The sequence below is a fragment of the Mus caroli genome, chromosome 18 (assembly GCF_900094665.2).
Source record: "Mus caroli chromosome 18, CAROLI_EIJ_v1.1, whole genome shotgun sequence".
Classification (NCBI taxonomy): domain Eukaryota; kingdom Metazoa; phylum Chordata; class Mammalia; order Rodentia; family Muridae; genus Mus; species Mus caroli.
The window spans coordinates 61769702-61790209 of record NC_034587.1 but is presented as its reverse complement, the minus strand read 5'-3'; the positions used below and the strand labels follow the sequence as shown (position 1 = coordinate 61790209).

At 45.5% G+C, this 20508-nt stretch overlaps 1 protein-coding gene across 8 annotated transcripts in view; it reads right to left on the bottom strand.

Annotated features, from left to right (window-relative positions):
• The window catches only part of Nedd4l (NEDD4 like E3 ubiquitin protein ligase), a 323858-nt gene that overhangs the window by 158993 nt on the left and 144357 nt on the right, over positions 1 to 20508 (bottom strand). Inside the window, exon 1 of one of the 8 annotated variants that reach the window (XM_029471748.1) lies at positions 6937 to 7037. The exons of 6 other annotated variants lie outside the window; for them this stretch is intronic. The gene's annotated coding sequence lies outside the window, so the exon portion shown is untranslated. Of the gene's footprint in view, positions 1 to 6564; positions 6913 to 6936; positions 7038 to 20508 lie in introns of those variants that run through there. One more of the 8 variants, XM_029471745.1, reaches the window with a different exon arrangement.

Below are 20508 nucleotides of genomic sequence, written 5' to 3'. Positions count from 1 at the left end.
AATCCACCCTTAAAGAGTAATTGATAAGGGATTAAAGCTAAATAAAACCACAGCAGAACGTGCAACTGCGGCATGTTGAACACCATAAGCCAGTCCTGGCCACTAGGCAGGAGACCCACAGTGAACAAATCAGTGGCTGTCCTGAGAATTAGCTATCGGGAGCGTCACCAAGTCACTGCTGTAGACAGACCTCCTCCTGTCACGGTGGCTAGGGTCAAACTACAACCCGTAGAAAAGCAAACTGGAGAGACGGGCAATTAACTTTGCCCTCTAAGCACTAATGAGCCACCCAGGCAATGCCATTGTACTCACGCAGTAAGGTGGAGCCGAGGTGACCTATAGACAGCTCACCTTCAGTGCAGCATTGACAAGTCATAAAAAACCACAAGTCCTAGCAAGCTCACTTCAGGATCGAATCAAGTCCTTGTGGCTACTCACAGGACAGCTCTTGGAGCCCAGCTTTCTCCTTCCCTCCCTTCATTACTCATGGAGACCTGCAACGTGTCAATTGTCCAGAACCCCTTGGAAGAAGACAGAGGAAACTCCCTACCTCCTGGAGCTTTTATCCTAGCAGGAAGGGGCAATTAAGAGACGGCAACCAAGGCAGAATAATCGATGTACACAGGTTCCAAGATGATTGCCAGAAGCAGAGAAGGGAGGAGTCCCATGTGAAGAGGGATGCAGGCCATTGGGAGAAACTTCCTGGGACTGTGCAGTTTCTATGAGGAGTACCTTGAAGGGAGTGTACCATGGATCATCAAGAGTTATCCATTTCACAGAGACAGGCAGGCCTTTCCCTACTCCCCTTCAGTGGCTGGCTTGGTTCCCATGACTTGGGGTGACACAGCAAGGTAAAGACAACTACGCCCACTGGAGTAAGAGATGGCCAGGTTTACACTCAACTCTGCCACTTGTGACTCAAAATAGCCAGACATCACCATCTTCATTTCACTAACAGTGGCATGCTATCTATGGGCTGGAGTGTGTGTGTGTGTGTGTGTGTGTGTGTGTGTGTGTGTGTGTTTTCAGGTTCGACTCTCACTCCAGCCCCGTAGAGCCGCCAGCTTTGAGGAGCTGCCAGCTTGTTGATGTTGCTTAGATTGAGATGACGGTCACTGTCTGCTGTCTCTTAAAGAGCTGAGAAAAGCTTCCTTTATTTATTTCCAGCGGGGGTGAATGCATTAGTTCAGGAGTGAACAGAGCTGCATCTCTTCTTGTGGACTCCCACTTGCTTCTCTCCTAGCATTTATCCTTTAGGTGCAGAGTGACAAGTTACCAGGCTAGACTCTGTAGCTGTGGCAATGGATCCTAATCCTAAGGGGAAAACCGGGGCTCTGAGGTCACCTCATCTAACACAACTTCATAAACAAAGAGACCATGAGTCCTCTGTGCCAGGTCACAAAAAAAAAAAAAAAAACTTAGGACAAATGGTTAAGACTCAGTGGGCACCTGTGGCTCCACTCTGTTCTTCTCATTCCCACCCAACCCCTACTCTAAACCTCTCTAGTTCAGGGACTTCTCTTCTCTTCCCTCCACTCCCCTCCCCTCCCTTCTCTTCCCTCAGCTTCTCTTTCCCATATAAACTGGCCACAGGCTCTCTTGATCCTCCCCTCTTGGATCCTGGTCCCCACTCTTGCCTCTCTCTTCTCATCCTCTTGCTTGCTGCCCCTCCCCCTCCTCTCATGGCCCTGTTCAGTCTGGACCCTTCCACATGCCTCTGGCTGTACTCTCCTCATATCTACCGTAAAAGCCTTCTCCTCAGCCATACCTAGGAACAGTCAAGTCCTCATTTCATTCACTCTGACCGTCCATGAGCCAGACATACCTTTGATTCTTCTGTTACCTGCTGTTCCCTCTGAATAATTTCGTTCATTCTGGGGCTTTCCCACAGGTGCTGAGGCGAGAACTTCTAGTTTCCATATCAAATGGATGATTCTTGAGTATCCTCCGGGATGGATGGAGAATTTGCTTTCCCGGTAAACATCTTTTTATTCTGCTCTAAGATCAATGGCCATTCACCCTCCAGGAAGAATATCTTACAGCTTTCCCTGGGAGCGATCCTTTTAGAGATTTGTTAAAAAGCAGGCTTCTGACCACAAAGCTAGGTCAGCCCCCACTTACATTCTAATCCTGACCAGTTGGACTGGACAACAGGAGGAGCTACCAGACAGAAGAAACCCCAACCACTTAGAGAAGCGCACCCACATGTGTAATTGTCATTCCCTCCCTAGACTGCTTCTCTTTATGGCTCCTAACCCTATCATAAGTATATGATCTGTAGACTCGAGTATTACAGTTAGTCAGGCCCAGCAGGCTGACAGTTCCCTGCAGGCAGAGAGGCAAGCCCCTGGCTCAGGCCCTAATGAGCTCGTGGCCTCTCCAGCACCTGTGCTGGGAGTAAACCCCAGAGGACTCAGTACATATGGGTCGGAGAAATGAGTGAGTTTCACCTTACAGCCTGGAAACAAGCCGCTGACACTCTCAACTGGTGCCTTCTCCATTAGGAACTCGGGGGATGCTTTTGATTTTGTTCTCTGATCACGTGTCCTCCCTCCCCAAACATAGATAAGCAGAGCTAAAAATAGATATGTATAAACACAACAAGCCAGCAACTTAATTATCACTCGGGGAGGACTCAGGATTAGGCAGCTCCAGGAGGCTGTGGAGCAGGCAGAAGAAGAGGATGCTAGAGCAGCAGCTGTGGGTTGCACCGTGTGCCATCCACTCTTCAGCTCAGTCTTGCTGTGAGCTTCTGTGATTCCTTTCCATAACTGGGTAAAGCTATGGAGCTTTACCATCCAATCATCTAACCCCGCGTCACAGGCAGCATTAAGTTTTTATGGCGCTTTTCCTAACAAGGAATGAATGCACCCTCTCTGGGGAGTCTCACCTCCAATAGGAGGTGACAGGGCCTTGACTCCCGTCTTCTTCTCTCCTGCCCTTTTCTCTGTATGTCCCAGATACTCGTCCCCACCAGCTCCTGTCACCATTCTTTTCTTTTCTAGAAGCAGGGCTCCTCTGACATACCCAGGAACAGAATAACTCGGCCTGGCCTGCAGGATTTCCCACCAACAAGGAATCAAGAAGCAACCTAATTCATTGAGACCAGCTACCAAAAGCAGGCCACCTACTTTACCAGCCATCTGATTAGGCTTACAAATGAAGTCTTTGAGAAACACCTTCACTCTGCCCATTGCACCGCTAATATATAAAATAAACCAAGTAAAAAATAATTAGAATATAATTTAAAAGAATACTAGTCCAACAAAAACTGACAAGTGTAAGAGATACATTCCTCAGTAGCTAAAGTGATAGCTACCATTCATTCTGAAGTGCCGGAATAATAAAGAAATTATTTTTAATCAATGAGCAAGGCAGTGCTTAAACCATGTGTTCAATGAGTTAGTTACTTAAATACAATACTAGACAGAACAAATCTATCTCAGGTAAAACATTCACTCCTTTGACCTCAGATCTCATTCTATTGAAAACCTCAACAAAACAGGGTAGAACGTAGAATAGAGTTAAACTCTAGAGGCCTGTCACACTTGACAAAGCCCTTACAACGCCAGGCTTCCTTGACTCTGAAGCTTACATCCTGATAATAGAGTGGAGTGTTTCAAACCTCTACACTGGCAAAGGTCCCAAATATTATGTCCCCGGGATTCTGAAAGGCCTCTGCCCAGGAATTCCTGATCACGAGCCTTCCAATTCTGTGACAAGGTTTGTAGTCACTGACCAGGGTCAGAAGAGGCTGTTTATAATCACATGTGATTCTCTCTGCCTGCAGCGGGCCACATGAGTAAGAGCTGGTGAGTGAGACAGCTTACATCACTGAAAGTGGACTGTGTTAGGTAGTGAGTGCTGGCCAGTGAGCACACTTGAATCTGCCAGGTCTGTATTTTCACTTGGTCTGAAATTCCATTCTTCACTGCCAGGGGTTGGTGGGGGGTGGGGTAGGGTGGGGTGGGGTGGGGCATATCATGTGCTTTTCCAGAAATGTCCACACTCTTTTCCATTTTCTAGAAGGAAAATCAATCCTTTGTTTTCAGAGGCAGGGACAGATCGGGGGCGGGACTGGGGGGATGTCAATCAGCAGCTAGACTCTGAACCTTCTTCCAGTAACTGAGGTGAACGGAGCCGCTGACCTGTGTCTCAGATGGAAGCAGGTAGTCTGTGATTACCTGACTATGTCCCACAGTTAGTTGGGCGGATTCACTTCTGGGAACCACTGCCCACTGCTGGGAGGAAGAAGGGTGATGCCAGGATTTCAAGAAAGGTGGTTAACAATCTCCTTGGATTTCAAGACTGCGGGTGGGGATCTTCATTCGTGCCTAGGCAGCCTTTCTTAACCTCTGGGTCGTGACCCCTTTGGTGATCACTTAGCAGATAACCCTGCATATCACATACTTATATTGCAATTTGTAACGGTAGCCAAATTATAGTTATGAAGTAGCAACAAAAATAATAATATGGCTGGAGTTCACCAAATCGAGAAACTAAACTGTCGCGGCATTGGGAAGGTTGAGAACCACTGGCCTGGGGGATGGTACGGCTCTGGGGACCTGACTGTCCAATGTCCATCCGCGCCCCCTTTGTGCCCCTCAGAATCCAAATAGGTCAGGAACAAGTGAAACACAAATATTTACTGAGGTGAGGGCATGCCAAGTGGCCCTCTGCGGAATTCTGAGCTACCAGGGAGGGACACAGTCCAAATAGATTCTGGAAAAAAAAAAAAAACACAGGGCTGAGAACACGTGCTCTTGCTGTGGCTCCGAGGTGAGTGACCTCGGAAACCTGGATGCTAGGTGGCCCACCTGTAAGTGAGCCCTCTGCATAAGTACAAAATGACGTCAGCAGCAGCCAACTCCAGGGGAAAGATCTCTGCCACCTTACGTAAATACCTGACCTTGAAAACTACTTTGGAAAATCCCTAGCAGGTTTAGACTAATAAAAAACAAAACAAAACAAAACAAAACAAAACAAAATACCCACAAAAAACCTGAAAAGCACCTGGAATGAGATAAAGAAAACCAAGCCAGCCCTCCACCCCCAAACACCACCTATGGGCAAGGAAGTCCCCTTCCATGCCCCAGGAATGCCAGCATCTCAGGCCAGCCAACAGCCCTTCTGGGCTATGGTATCCATACTTCTCAAGGGTTTATGGAACTCTTGCCTTGCATCCTCTCCTCTTGAACAGTTCCCAACACCAACAACCCAGCATTCTGAACAAATGTGTGGTTTTAAAAGCCACATTCAGTTGCAATACTGACTCCACAAAGTCTTCTTGAGTAGAAAAGCCAATTTTTCCTGAAAACAGGGGCTGTGAAAACGCATGAGAAAGCTGCCACCACCGCCGCCGCTGCAGCTCCTGTCTCTTCCCTCTTGTCTAATTAAATAGAAACCCTCTTTCCCTCATCTCCTGACACCACAGTCACTGGATTCAGCTTTGCATGGGCAATCATGTCCTCCGCACATCTCTGACAGTGCTTATTTCCCTTTTCTTTATATAAGTTCAGTTATTCCTCCACTCACCTTAGCCAGAAATTACTTCAAATGCATATAGACAACGTACTTTTCAATGTGAAATAAAATGGTGTCCTGACTATAGCTTTTAACACGTCACATTTCGGATCCATCCACATCCCTTTAGATCCTCCTAGCTGTCTTAACACAACACTATCAGAATACCCATGGAAAGTAACCAGGCTCATTAACAGAAGGCGTGGCCCATACTCATGTATTCCAGGCTTATGGATACACTACTAAACTAACAGTTTATGAATCACCAAATGAGACGGTAAAGAAACAAATATCACATGTTAATCACACCGAGAATTTGCATGCATGAGTAACACACATGAGAAATGACAACTAAACACGAAAGAATAATTCAGTTGAATGTGTTCTGGCCTATCACTGTGATTCTCTCAAAAATTTTATTTTTATAAATTCAGTAACTTATACTAAGTTACATAAGCCAAGTCCTGACGGAAGTAAGACTTCTAAGATCTGAATGTAAACTACGAGTCTCCCAAGTAAACCACTACATGACCTAAGATGGAATTTCACTGGAAGCCAAGGACGGCTGGTACTACCCTCTTCTCCAGTGAAACGTCACAGGAATAGGAATTCAACACATGACAGGAAGGGTTGTGAGTGTTCTGCCCAAAACAACAACTTCTAAATCAGAGAACGATATTCACAGGATTTAATCCGTGACCCTCTTCATTAGATATAAAAGACACCAAGAGGAACTTTCCTATGTTCCTTTAGGAGATGAACACTACACATTTTTCTAAACCGTCAAGACAGAGAAGAAAGCAAAAACAGACCAGGGTTCGTGTCATAGCCGCCTTTATGTTTGTCTGCCAACCCTTCTACACATGAGGAAGAATTCCACCAGTTCTCGATAACCCTCAAAGGCATTTACAATGGGAACTCTTGGTACATGTTAGGGTAACATCGCCGATAGGAAAACGGTATTACGACAAAAATCATGCTCTGTGCCAGTGGATGCCGTACACCCACACAACGAACTTACAGTGGTGCCTTTGTTCTTACCTGTGGTTGTCCTCGAGAATCAAGACAAACAAGGCATGTGCTGCTGGACTGGCGTTGATAGAAGTCTACCTGGGCAACCCTGGGGCACCCTGTCTGGTCTTCTGCCTTCCTTGCTCCAAAGTAGTGTATGCACCACGCACCTCTGGAGGCACTCTGAACACCGGCAAGTTTTAACACATCTGAGAAAGCCTCCCAGAAGCTAGCTGCTTAGGCTGATGAGTCACTTCAGCAACAGCTCGACCAGAATGCTTCTTGGTGGGAACAAGGGACTCAAGCCAAGCTCCACCCAGTCCCTAGCTAAGGCTAGATTATCTCCACCCAGCTCAGCAATTAGCTGAAATCCTCTTACCCAGTGCCCTACAGTCAAGTTACCTGTGCTTGTTTTTACAGTATCTTCTCTCCAAGCGACAGTCCTCTAAGGTTGTTGAACCTTGTATGGGATGCGAGCACAGGTCACGTAATCTCTGGTCTGTCTGGCTTGCTTAGAGCACTGGTTCTCTGGGCACTTCATCCACAGGTCACAGCTTTTGTTCTGTCCTTTTAGCCGAGCCCTACACCAAACAGCTTCGAAATCACAACTTCCTGGCTCTCAGAGAGCTTAAAGCAGCCACAAAAATAACCATCCTATGACTAGCGCACTGAAAAGGAACAGCAGGTGAGATTGGGTATTTCAGGAAAGGTGAGTTCTGACTACACAGCCACAATCCCAATCCCCCTTCCCCCAAGGGGCCCAGAGCCTGAAGCTCACTGCCTTGCCCTCTGTGTACATGACTCAGTTTGGGCAGCCTGATCACCACCTGTCCTTGGTTTGCTGTGTGTTGTGATAAAACAGAGACCAAAGCAACTTGTGGATGGACAGAAGGGTCTACTTCCCTTACACTTGCTGCTCATTGCCTGCCACAGAGGGACGCAAGCAGAAACTCAAGGCACAAGCTAAAGAGGTCACAGAGGAATCACAAATCCCTGTGAGCAAACACACCTAAAAAGATGTGTAAGGTAGGGGTGTAGGTGTGTGTATGTGTGTTGGGGGGGGTAGTTTACCTCTTCAACATAAACAAAGAAAGCACTGGGCTGGAGTCATTTCAGGAAATGCCAAAGTGTTAGCCATGTAAGCAGGAAGACCTCAGTTCCATCCTTCAGAATATATATATATATATATATATATATATATATATGCATGCATACACACGCACACACACACACACACACACACACACATATATATGCATGGTAGTGTCTATCTGTAATCCCCTCACCGAGGAAGTTGAAACAGCCAGATTACCTGGAGCTCACTGGCTAGCCAGACTAGCTCTCTTAGAGACCTCCAGGTCAGTGAGAGAACCTGACTCAAAAGTCAAGGTGGACAGCGCTGGAGAAATGACCCTGGAGGGTGTTCTCTGGCCTCCATACAAATGTGTATGCATCTGAACACATGTGTGTGTGTGTGTGCACACACAAGCGATTGAAAGTACCTCTTGTTAACATACTTTCTAAACTGCACCCCACAGTCACCTGGCAACAGGCAGGTAGGCCTGGCCCACTATAAAAGGGGCTGCTTGCCCCCTCCTCTCTCTCTTGCTTCTTGCTTTCTTGTTCCCCCTCTCTCTCCCTTCCCTTCCCCCCTTTCTCCATGTGGTCATGGCCAGTCTCTACTTCTCTACTCTCTCCTTCTCACTGCCTTCCTCTGCCTCTCCTACCCTCTTAACCCCCTCTCCCCATGCCCTGAATAAACTCTATTCTATACTATACTGTCCTGTGGCTGGTCCCTCAGGGGGAAGGGATGCCTTGGCATGGGCCCGTTGCGACATCCCCTTCCCCCACACCTCACCACACCCCCATAGAACAGATTCTTATACCGCTTTATCTTTTTATAATCACACTTCTGCTTCCCGTTAAGTGCAATTCGTGGTGGGTTGAGCCCCAGTGTAGATAGGATCTTTAAAAAGTTAATATGAGTTAAAATAAGGTCAGTTGGGCAGGTCCTAACCCAATGTGATGGTGTTCTTATAAAAGGTAAATGAAGACACACACAGGCAGTGGGAAGGCTGGGAGAAGATGGCCTTTGCCTTCAAAGGAGAGAGAGAGAGAGAAATGACCAACCCTGATTTCGAACACCTTGACTTTAAGACCTCTAGGCCTAAAAATAAATAAATAAATAAATAAATAAATAAATAAATAAATAACCTCTAGGCCTGCAGAACTAAGAGGGAAAATATGTGTGATACTGAAGCCAACCAGCCTGTGGGACTCTGTTCTGGCAAATGTTAGGTAAGTGACAACTCGTGCTATGTATTAGGATGAAAATGCCATCCACATGGACTCCTGGTTCACACCAGTGCACTTCATTCACTCCAGGATCCATCTGGAAAGCGGGGCAGAAAAACGTCACTCTGAAAAGGGCAAGACCTTTCTGTCTCCATTAAGTGTTCCCCTCCACTTCAGTCAAACACGGTGCCCAGCTCAACTGAATCCTTCACTGGAGTCCATAGAAACCAGTTTATTGTTGAGCCTTCAATGCAGTCATTAACAATCTCAGAAATAAGAATTTTTTTTTTTTGTTTTGGTTTTTCGAGACAGGGTTTCTCTGTGTAGCCCTGGCTGTCCTGGAACTCACTTTGTAGACCAGGCTGGCCTCGAACTCAGAAATCCGCCTGCCTCTACCTCCCGAGTGCTGGGATTAAAGGCGTGCGCCACCATGCCCAGCTTGAATTAAGACATTTTTTAAAAAGTTTTTAATTGGTAGTGGCCAGAAGTCTATACCCAATTCTTTTTGCCTAAAGAAACTAGAGCCCAATTTTGCTATACACAAGAGTGAGAGCCATGTTCCTACGTAGGACTATCCTACTAGCTTGATCTCCCATGTTTTGTTTCCCCAAATTTACAGCGCCCCTACTTAGACTATAGTGAAAGATGACGTGAACAAGACCTCAGATAACCAAGTGGGCACAGCAGGCCAGAGGGCCTGCCTAAAATAGTTTAGCTTAGCCTTTTAGCCTGGATATTGGGGCTGTGTCAGTCTTGGTTGGCTTTGGTAGGGCACATCTTGTGCACTGTAGGATATATATCTGTATCTCTGTCACTGCCCACTAGGTAGCAGGTCTTCATAGGCATGAGAATGGAGAACAGCTACAGATACTGCACAGTGTACCCAGGAGGCAACTGTGGCTCCAGATAAAGCCACTTCTTGAAGGGACAGGACGTAGAGCATAAGATGGTGGTGGTGGCCTTGGAACCATGGGAGAAGGAATCACAGGATAGCTGTGGATAGGGAAGAATCCAAGGAGTGTGATGGAGGCGTTAGCATCTCCCCAGTGAAGAGGCACATGCCAGGCTGAGAAAAGCAAGGGCTCCAGACCTGATAAACAGGAAGGAGCTGATGTCTTCAGACTGATGCTGCCTCCGTTTCACAATACGGGCAGCCCGCAGTCAGCACCTGGAGGAAAAGAATCAGCAGTCCTTCCCGGCATGGCCCAGAGTCTTCTCTGACCAAGGAGAGGCCCCAGGAAGGACACCTGGGAATGCCACGGAAGGGCCAGCCAGAAGCCTTCCTTCCTGCCTACTTCTTGGAGACAGTTCTTTTCCAGATGACATTTCAAAGTATTATTTACAAGTCACACTGACGCTGCCTGGCTATGGTATAACAGTAAAACGCAGAGAGCTATTCCCAGGCATTGTGGAAGATGAAGCAATAGGATCATAAATGAAAGCCCTGCCTTGGGATGCAGAGGGAATGGAACACTAGCCTAGGGAACTGTGATTCTTTTTCACATATGCAAAGTGAGGGAGGAGAGGGAACAAGAAGGAGGTAAAGGGCTTGCCTAGAATGTACTTGGCCCAGTGTTCAATCCTCAGGAGTGCACATTTTTAAATTATGATGTTCCTACATATCTGTATTATCTGTGATTAAATGTGCAGCTTTGGATGACTCGTGGGCATTCCTGATGTACTACCAAACCACCTGCTCAGTACTGCTTATTATTCTTAGACAACTGGGTTGTTTATAAGCTAGGTCTTATAAACATTATTAGTCAAACCACTTGCTAAATGTGGATTCTGATGGATGGGACTGAGGTTCTCATGCTTGCAAGACAGACTCCTTGGTATTTCATGAAATGAGTCCAGCCCAGTACATTCTATCTTAATGTTAAGAGGCAAACTGTTATTCAGACAGACAGACAGACACACACACACTCACACACACACCCTTGAAATGTAAGGTGTATATTAATGATTTATCTATTTTATAAGTATCATGTGTGTGCACCATGTAGATGCCCATGAGGACCAGAAGAGATGGGAGCCTCTGGAACCGGAGGTGCAGTCAGTGAGAAGCCATCAGATGTGCTGGTGTGGCCTCTGGGAACTGAACCCGGGTCCTCTGCAACAGCAAGTGCTCTTAAACACTAAGTATTGGCATCAGGACCTCCGAAACCTGTGACATCACATAGGTGGGACATGCACACCTGTCACCAAGGCAATAGCCACCATATTCCCAGAATCCACTTGGCTCACCTCCTACCTTTAACTGCGACTACCTCACCATCCATATATAAAGAAAGGCCCCTCTGATCTCTCTCTCTCTCTCTCTCTCTCTCTCTCTCTCTCTCTCTCTCTCTCTCTCTCTCACCCACACCCACACACCCACACACTTCTCTTTCTGCCACCACCTTACCCCCCCCCCCATAAACCTCATGTAGAACTGTTTGGCCTGGTGTGGTCTTTCTGAAGCCTCCTGAAGCTCACAACACTAAGTCTATCTCTTGAACCATGGAAAAGTATATTTAAAAGATAATTAAAGTTTAGTTAGCATATCCAAAAGGAATATGAATAGTTAAGAGTGACATGAGTCAAAACAAAATCTTAAGAACATAAAATTTGAATTTCTTAGTATACCAAAGATAGTTCAGGCCTGGTGTTTTTATTTTTCTTCTAATCTTAAAAGGATCTGCCAACTAGAGAAACCTTCAGGAATTTTTTCCCTAAAAAGCCTCCATGATTTAACCTATAATATGTAGTCTCTAAGAATTATTAAAAACATAAGCTATCATGAAATGTTTACCATAAAATACTGTTTATGTCAAACTCGCAAACTGTCTCTATATATCTAATTACAAACACAGCCAAAGGGCTGGACAGAAAGGCAACAAGGTGGTGACCAGTTATTTCTCTCTTTCGGGCTGCGTGGATTTATAGGATTTGTGGGATCTATAGGTTTGCCTTTTATCTTTACATTGTATCTGCTATGGTTAATAAAAGGTATTTAAAAATGGTGACATGACTGTACTGTCACTTCGTGAAGGATGAGTAATCCCCCGGGGAGAGAGAACCCAGATGCTTAATGCAGAAGCCCAAGTTTCTCTGTCTTGCTCAGAATCAGCTACAGTAGAAGAAGAGAAACTGGGACACTGGCTGGGGGAGGAAGGAAGCAGAACAAGGATGACTTGGTGCAGGCACAACTCTTTATGTAATGCAGGCAGAGCTTTGTCACCCCAGGTCTTCAGTTTCTTCACAAAGGCCTTCCAACAGACTCTCCTGTCTTGGTTTAGCTTACTGCTCCAATGCCTAACTATAAAAGAGGATGTATGTGTGCTTAGGGTCCTTCGCAGGTTCCCATGATCATGTCCTTAGGCACTTACGAAAATATCAAAAGAAGATTATGGTTTTACCGAGAAGAGGAAAAGGCCCCTGGATTCTCCAAATACCATTCAGTGCACAAGGCTGTACACTGCTCTGTCCAAAGCGTATGGCCTCCAAATCTGTATCTCCGAAAACTTTGGCAGCTTACAGATATGTCCCCATTTGGGAAATGACTATGTTCCTGATTTTGAGTTTCCAAGGACAGTTAGCTAGAACCCCGAAAAAACACATGGACAAACACCATGATGTCCCCTCGACACTGGCCAGTCTCTCAGCTTGCTTGTACTTGGAAGGCTAAGGAGCAAAGAAGACTTCAATAGAGCTTAGGTTCTGCCGCCTCTCCCCTGCACCCCACCCCCACCTCCAATCCCCCATCTAAGGGGCTGTCACACTCTGTTCTTGTCTTTCACTCACACATCCAGCCCATCAGCTGAAAGGGCTCTACAGTCCCAGTGAGCCCCCATCTCTCTCCTCCTTTCCACACCTGAAGCCACCACTACTCTGGTGTTGAAGACATCATCTCCCGCCCTAGGCTAATGCAACAGCCTCCTAACTAGTCAGGGGCCACTCTCACCTGCAACAATAAAAGACAGCAAGCCACACCCATTTCTGGCAACAGGGAGACTCTCAACCATAAAACTACAAATTCCTTCTAATAGTCCACACCGCCCTGAGGGGCCCTGGCTCCTGCCTGCTCCCTAAACCTCATTCTGGGAACTCTCCCACTGGCCTTTCTCCCACTTAAACCTTTCAAGTTCATTTCGACACCCACCTCTTTCTGAATGTGTCTCCTGAAAGTGCCTCATTTTTAAAGGAAGTCCAATGACTATGCTGACAGGAACATAAATAGGAAACGTGTTTAGATCTCAAAATTCTTTTTAGTTAGTCATCCCATTTCCAAGAGGGGAAAAAAAAAAAAAACCCACAAAAACAAAATCCAGTTTAAAACCTTTTGGGTTTGCCCAAAGACATTCACATCTTTTCCCACTTTCTTAAAACATGAACAAAAACAAAACTAGAACCTTCCAGCAGACATGATAAAATAAGATGAGGAACACCCAGAAAACTGAATGTCATTATGTATCACTTGGTGGAGTAAGTTACAATGTTACAAGGGCAATCAGAAAAGCCCACATTTCCTCCCAAAAGGTAAACAGAGAAGCTGCCCAGGTACGCAATGATGCTGTAGTTGATAATCTTTTCCTTCTTTGTGTTTAGACTTAGAAATGTCTGTAAGTTTTCCATTGAGAGGGGAAAACCCCGTTTTATCTTTAACAAGAACAAATAATGCTATAATTGTTAACGTTCCAAGGCTCTACTGAAGGGATATACTGAAGAGCACAATGTTAAACATCTACATAATGATATGTACAATAAACTGGGTGTGTGCCAAGCTTGTGTAAAGAAGTGGTCCAAAAAAACCAATGAAAAATTAACAACCAACTGGACGGGAAGGGACAAAAAGCTACAAGCAAGTACTTTATAGAAAGGAAATAAGAAAGCGCTAAGAGTACTGGACACTTCAACTAATTAAAGACAGAAAAGTGATGGGTTCCCCATCTAGGCTGGCAAAGTAAAAGGAGTGACAAATCAGGGTAATACAAGCACAGGAGAGATGCTGTTCTCAGTGCAAGCACAGGAGAGATGCTGTTCTCAGCACCAGCTGCAGCCAGTAGGAGCTAGTGTGCAACTTACCAGGGTTGTGCTGTGTGGAAGCCTGGCAGCTTTGGGGAGCGTGTCAGCAGGCCAGGCTCTGAAGGATAGATATCCTTTCACTCCATCCTGCCTTTTCTGCTTCCTGGTTTGCGCTAAAAATCCTCTCATCACCTTGAACCTCATCATGCTTTCTTGACCAAAGTGGACTAAAAGGCAGAAGCCCTTGAGTCTCAAGTACCTAAGCTTGCTCTTTTAACTGGGGTGGAGGTGGGGGGGGGGTGACCCATGTGTACATATATTTCCTTGGCCACTGTTCCTCAGGTGTCATACGCCTGCTCCTTTGGCACGCGTTCTCTTGCTGGCCTGGTGTTCACTAGGAAGGCTAGGCTGGTCAGTGGGTCCCAGGGTTCCTCCTGTCTCCACCTCACCGGAACCAGAATTACAGGTGCACATTAGGAGTCCCACCTTTATTTTCACGAGGGTGGGGAGGGGACTATGGCTACTGCAAGCACTTTACCAACTAACTGTATGCCTAGTCTGACTATGGGAACCTTCAGGTTTGATCCAAGATTTAAGACTAGTAATTTTTTTTTTTCTCAGAAACCACAGCTACACCAATAAACCCCATGGGGGTTTTCAAGATAGGGCAGATGTAAGATGGCATCCTAAGCTACATTAATGGGGTTTTGAAAAACACCCAAGCCATTTCACATGCTGGAAAGCAACACATAGACAGGGAGAGAGAGAGAGAGAGAGAGAGAGAGAGAGAGAGAGAGAGAGAAATTTAATTAAGATGCTCAGAAAATCCAGGGAGATATCAGGAGATCAACTCAAGAGCATGCTGGAATAAGAAAAAAAGAACCCACGGTCTAAGAGAAAGGAGCCAGGATTTCTAACCTCAAACCGCAGGCCTCTGCAGCTTCCTCCTCAGGGAAGCCATGGATGCGGTTGACAGGTAAGCCAGCCGGGTAGCAGCTCAGCTGTTAATCTGGCAGGGAGGAGAGGTTTGGCAATCCTGCTGTCCTGTCCCTTGTCATCTGTATCAGCCTCTGCTCCACACCCCCAGCTCAGACCAGGAACATTCCCAGCTCTTCCCCATGCTTACGCTTTGAAGACTCATGAGATCAAAGCCAATCCGACCCAGCACTATGCTAATTCTTCCAGAGGATGAGTAGGATATTACAGAACATGAAATTTCCATAAGCTGGCCATTTTCAACCGATAGCCGTTCTTATCGTCAGGATTGTGCTACTAAAATGGCAAAGTAGATCTATTTATACATAACACTTGTGTGTGCAACTTCTAAAAGACACCGGGATCAAAGCTGCTGAGAAATCAGTGAATTTTATTGTAATAGACACTGGGGTCTGCTTTGCAACAGAGCCAGGTGTCTTACCACATTGTGATGGTTAACCTTGGTCACTGGGGGACACCTGGGAGGTTACACAAGCAGAGCTGAAATTCCATATGTGAATACATTTTTAGTGTATCGACCAAGGCCAGGGAGGGGTGTGCTGCCAATGGAGGAGGAGTAACGTGGGCTGGACCCCAGACAGAACAAAAGGGAAAGCAAGGGTATGGCATTGGCTCTACTGCCTTCCATCATGAGGTGAGAAGCCTCCTCCTTCTTCCTCAAGGTTCAGAGTTGCTTGCGGCCCCAGGTGATGGAGACAGCTACCCATGGGCTGAAGCATCTGAAATCATGAACCATTCCAACTGTTTGTCAGGAACAGTACGATGGTTCTTTGGGTAAAAGAGGTTTTCCACCAAGGCTGATAACCAGAGTGTGAAACACAGTTACTCGCTGAAGTTGAGAACCAACTCTCACAAGCTGTACACACACAGGTGGGCATGCATGTATGCACACATGCACATACCCCCCCCCTTAAATGTATAAATGTGACGATAGAAACGGCTGCTAGGCTTTTGGTTTAGCCCCATGGCAATATCTACTTTGCTACGGTTTCCAGTCAGATGGGTTTCAAGCAGTGGCTCTTTTTACTCTGTACTTCCCAGCAAGAGGAACTTTTTTTTTTAAATAGGTTTGCCGGTTGTCTGCATCTATTCTCCATGGCTTACACATTTTGTTTTATTTTGAGTCAGTCTTGTTCCTCAGCCAACCTGCAGTCTTCCAGCCTGGGATTATAAGTGCATACCACCACACGCGGCTCATGTTTATTAATAGATTCCTTACTCACCTTTCCTTTGAATATGCTGTTCTTATCCATTTCTAAGTTACTGGTACAATCTCATCTGAACGGAAGCTAAGCAGGGTCGGGCCTGGTTAGCACTTGGATGGGAGACCATTACTGCTCTCTCTACTTAAATCATGTATCTTTTACTACACAAGGGTTTTCCCTTAACATATGCCCCACTGTCTTACCCGCATTAAATTTTGCCCAAGTCCTCCCACACAGCACGATTTTACAGTTTCTTACATTTGCCTCCTAAAAACTGTCTGTATGCAGTTAGGGTTCAGAAGATTCTAGGGCTTGTTTCAGATCACACTGACGGAATCATCCCTGCGTCCTTCCTGCCACCCCCGCTCCAGATGAAGAGATGACGGAGCCTGCTCTGTCCACCGGATAGCAACATGCTTTTCTCAACACTGTGCAACTGTCCATCTAGTGTAGAAGAACTATCCCTTGCCCAGTGAGACAGCCACGCACTCTCTGCCTGGTTCCACCGAATTCTTTGGACCTTGAATCGATCCCACGTGGCTTTGACCATGAAAACCTTTCTCAGCATCAGATCACTCAGAGCCCAATCAGTGCTCACTTGATTTCCTTCCCTCACATTCTGTGCTCACTTGATTTCCTTCCCTCACATTCTGTGCTCATTTGATTTCCTTCCCTCACATTCTGTGCTTACTTGATTTCCTTCCCTCACATTCTGTGTTCTCTTAATTTCCTCCCCTCACATTCCATGCTCACTTGATTTCCTTCCCTCACATTCTGTGCTCACTTGATTTCCTTCCCTCACATTCTGTGCTCACTTGATTTCCTTCCCTCACATTCTGTGCTCACTTAATTTCCTCCCCTCACATTCCATGCTCACTTGATTTCCTTCCCTCACATTCACCTTGGCTTCTCCCCAGAATTATGCATTTATCCTTTGATATAAACACCAGGATTGTTTTTATCCAATAAAAAAAAAAAAACACTCTGCAATTCCTAAAAGGATCTCCATAAATTTACTTATGAAATTTGTGTTAACTACATTCATTGTTTTATTTATAGTTTCATCCCTTCAGGTTTTATTTCATACTTTTCACTAAGAATGATGTCGGAATGGTATACTGGTTGGTTTTTTTTTTATTATTTTTTAATTATTATTTTTGGTCAACGTGACATAAGCTACGGTCATCTGAGAAGAGAGAGCCTCAGTTTAAAGAAGATCTTATCACACTGCCTCTAGGCAAATATGTTAGGGGTATTTCCTTGGTTAATGGTTAATGTAGGAGGGCCCAGGTCAGTGCGGTGGCGCCAACCCTGGGCAAGTGGTGTTCCTGGACAGTATATGAAAGCAGGTTGAACTAGCCAGTGAGCATTGTTCCTGTCTGGCTTCTACTTGAGTTCTTGCCTCCAGGGTCCTCCCTTGGGTTCCTGTCCTGACCGCCTTTCCTAATGGAGTACACCTGTAAACTATAAAACTCCCAGGTTGCTTTGTCATGTGATTCTATCACACCGACAGAAAGAAAATGAAGACAGAAACGCACCAGGAGTGTGGGATGCGAACGCTGTGACCATCGTGGGAAGGACTGTGGAGGTGCTCAGAAGAGTGGGCTCCAACAGTTACCGAGTGATCGGAGCTTAATGGGCTGTTGTGTAAGAGCCTGAAAGATAAGACTGTTGAGAGCAGTGCAGAAGATGGAGCCTGACTTGTGAAGCTTCAGAGGGACTTTTGAGAGTCCCTTCAAGAATATTGGGACCATTTGAATTCAGAATCAGTGGTTCTGGTCAGCTGGGGCTGATGAATCAACTCTGAAGAGCCCAGAACCACAGAAGCACTAATGGGAATTCTTTGCTTTGTTAGGACAATCAGACTTAGTCACTGGGGCTGGGAAATTAGTGGCGATTAAGAAGAGACCAGCATCATTGAGATGAAATCTTCTAAGAAGTGGTTGCTCGGGGTCAGCCACCAGAAGCTGTGGTCTATCGAGAGCCAAGGATGTGCCTTGTGTCCGCAGCTGAAACTGGTAACGTGTATGAGTGTCTCAGGTGGTCCTGGTTTGAAGACTGGGAGAGTGTCTGAAGATTGGCACTGTGAGAGATCAGGAGAGTTGTGGATGCAGCCTCAGACGCAGTTGATACCTCAGGATTGAAAGAGTCATGCAGAGAAGATGGGGTGTGGAATGATTCGACATGGTCAGAGTACCTAAAGATAGCCCAAAGGAAGGCTATTGGTGAAGGGACAGCCATGTAGCAACAGAGATACCAGAATTCTGGAGAATGCCAGGACTGTGGGATGAGCAACAAGGATAGCAATAGCTGTAGAGTAGAGCTGGCCTGAACCTAGGAGACAAGCTATGTGTCCTGTCAAGGAATGGCAGGGCTCAAGACGACCCAGAAGATTGTGAATGAGTCTCAAACAGAAGGTCAATGACTATGATTCAACACAGAGTGCTGGATATTGGTTTTGCTTTGTTGAAATTGTGAGTGTTCCTTGGTTCAATGTGTGTAACTCGTTTTATTTTGCAGGAACCTACAGCTGAGGGACTCTGGTAATTAAGAAACTGTGAATTTTCAAAGAGCCTTTGTATATTTGAAGGAGACTGAGCTTTTAAAACAGACTGTGGAACATTAAAAGTCATACTAGGCTTTATATTGTGATATTAACATGAGATCTGGGGGACAAACAAGAAGGGAATTTTAGCAGTGTCAAGCTTTTGTATGTCAAGGTGACAACTGCTCAATTGTGCTAATAAATTAATTAATTGTCAACTTCACACAAACTAGGGTCTTCTAGGAAGAGGAATTCTTCATTGAGAAAATGCCTCCTTAAGATTTGCCTGAAGGCAAAGCACATTTTCTTGATTGATGATTGATGATTGATGCCTTAGGTCACTGGGGTGGTGCAATACCTGGCCACCTGGTCCTAGACGGTAGGCTAAGAACATAGGCTAAGCAAGCTGTTACACTGTTTCTCTATGGCTTCTTCTTCAGTTCCTGCCTCCAGGTTTCTGCCTGGAATTCCCATCCTGATTTCCCTCCCTGACGAAGGGTGACCAGAGAGCTGTAAGAGGAAACAAACACTTTCCCCACTGAGTTGTTTCTGGTTGTGAATAGAAAGCCCAAGTAAGATCAATGGTTGCCTTACACTTCTATGCATTTGTCTTTGAAAGAACAGACGTTTTCTTTAGAATGTTTATTGTTTGTATTTTAAACCTAGCCCCCTTGACAATTCTTACTGGCTTTAGAAACTGCTCTTCCTTAGAGGATCTTGGAGTTACAGGCACACAACCCTTTCAGCGAGCCTTCGGTACAATATTAAATCATTGTAAAAGGGGGCAGGGAAACTTGGTTGATTCCTAATTTTAATCGAAACAGTTTGAGAGTTTTGACTTTTGAATATCTGCTGTTGTGAAATACACACACACACACACACACACACACACACACTCGCGTGCGCACATGGGAGCACCTTTTGTTATTTTTCTTCCTCCTGGTTTGCTTTTTTCAGATTTATTGTATTATTAATATCTACGATTTTTATCAGCCAGCTCTGTTCTCTGCAGTTGGTAGCCTCTGCTGTCTTGGCAAGCACACATCTCCTGATGTATTTGTACAACAACCCACGACAACTGGAAGAGTCCCCCGTCCTTTAGCTCCCAAGTATTACACTTAATACACTGACTACAGTGTATTGGCCTTACCCAAAAATCTATTGGTTAATAAGCTATTGTAAACTTCATGCATAGATAATATTACTCTACATTGCTTAAACGTTATCAATGGGGCTACAGTGATAGCTTACCACTTAACTGCTCTGGCAGAGGACCTGGCTTGAGTTCCATAAAAAAAAAATAATAGTTCAAAGTGTATTGGTATTTTATTGTTTGACAATTTCATAAACACATAATACATTTTAATAAAATCCATTGCCTATCCCCCCCATCTTATCGCCTCCACCACTCTTCCCTCCAAAGTTCATGTGATTTTTTTTTTTTTTAAATAAAGCCTACCAGTAATCCCAGCACTCAGGAGGCAGAGGCAGGTGGATTTCTGAGTTTGAGGCCAGCCTGGTTTACAAAGTGAGTTCCAGGACAGCCAGGGCTACACAGAGAAACCCTGTCTCGAAAAACAATAAGTAAGTAAATAAATAAATAAATAAAGTCTATTCATTCATCTAGTGCTGCTTATGTGTGCACGGTGGAGGTCCATCTACTGGAGAATAGGTGGAGAGTGGGTATCCCCTCAGGGACTGCATCCTTGAAGAAAACCGACTCTCCCCCACTCCCCCACCCCCACCCCCACCCCCAGCAGCCACCAACCACCAACAGCTCCTCAGCTAGGGTAGGACTTCATGAGCCTCTCCCCATCCATGCTAGGAGCACCAAGATTTGAGGTTAAAATTATGCTCATTCTCTAAGTGAACTGGGAGCCTTTTCGTGCCTCACTATGTCTTCTGGTCCGGTAGGATGCGTAACAC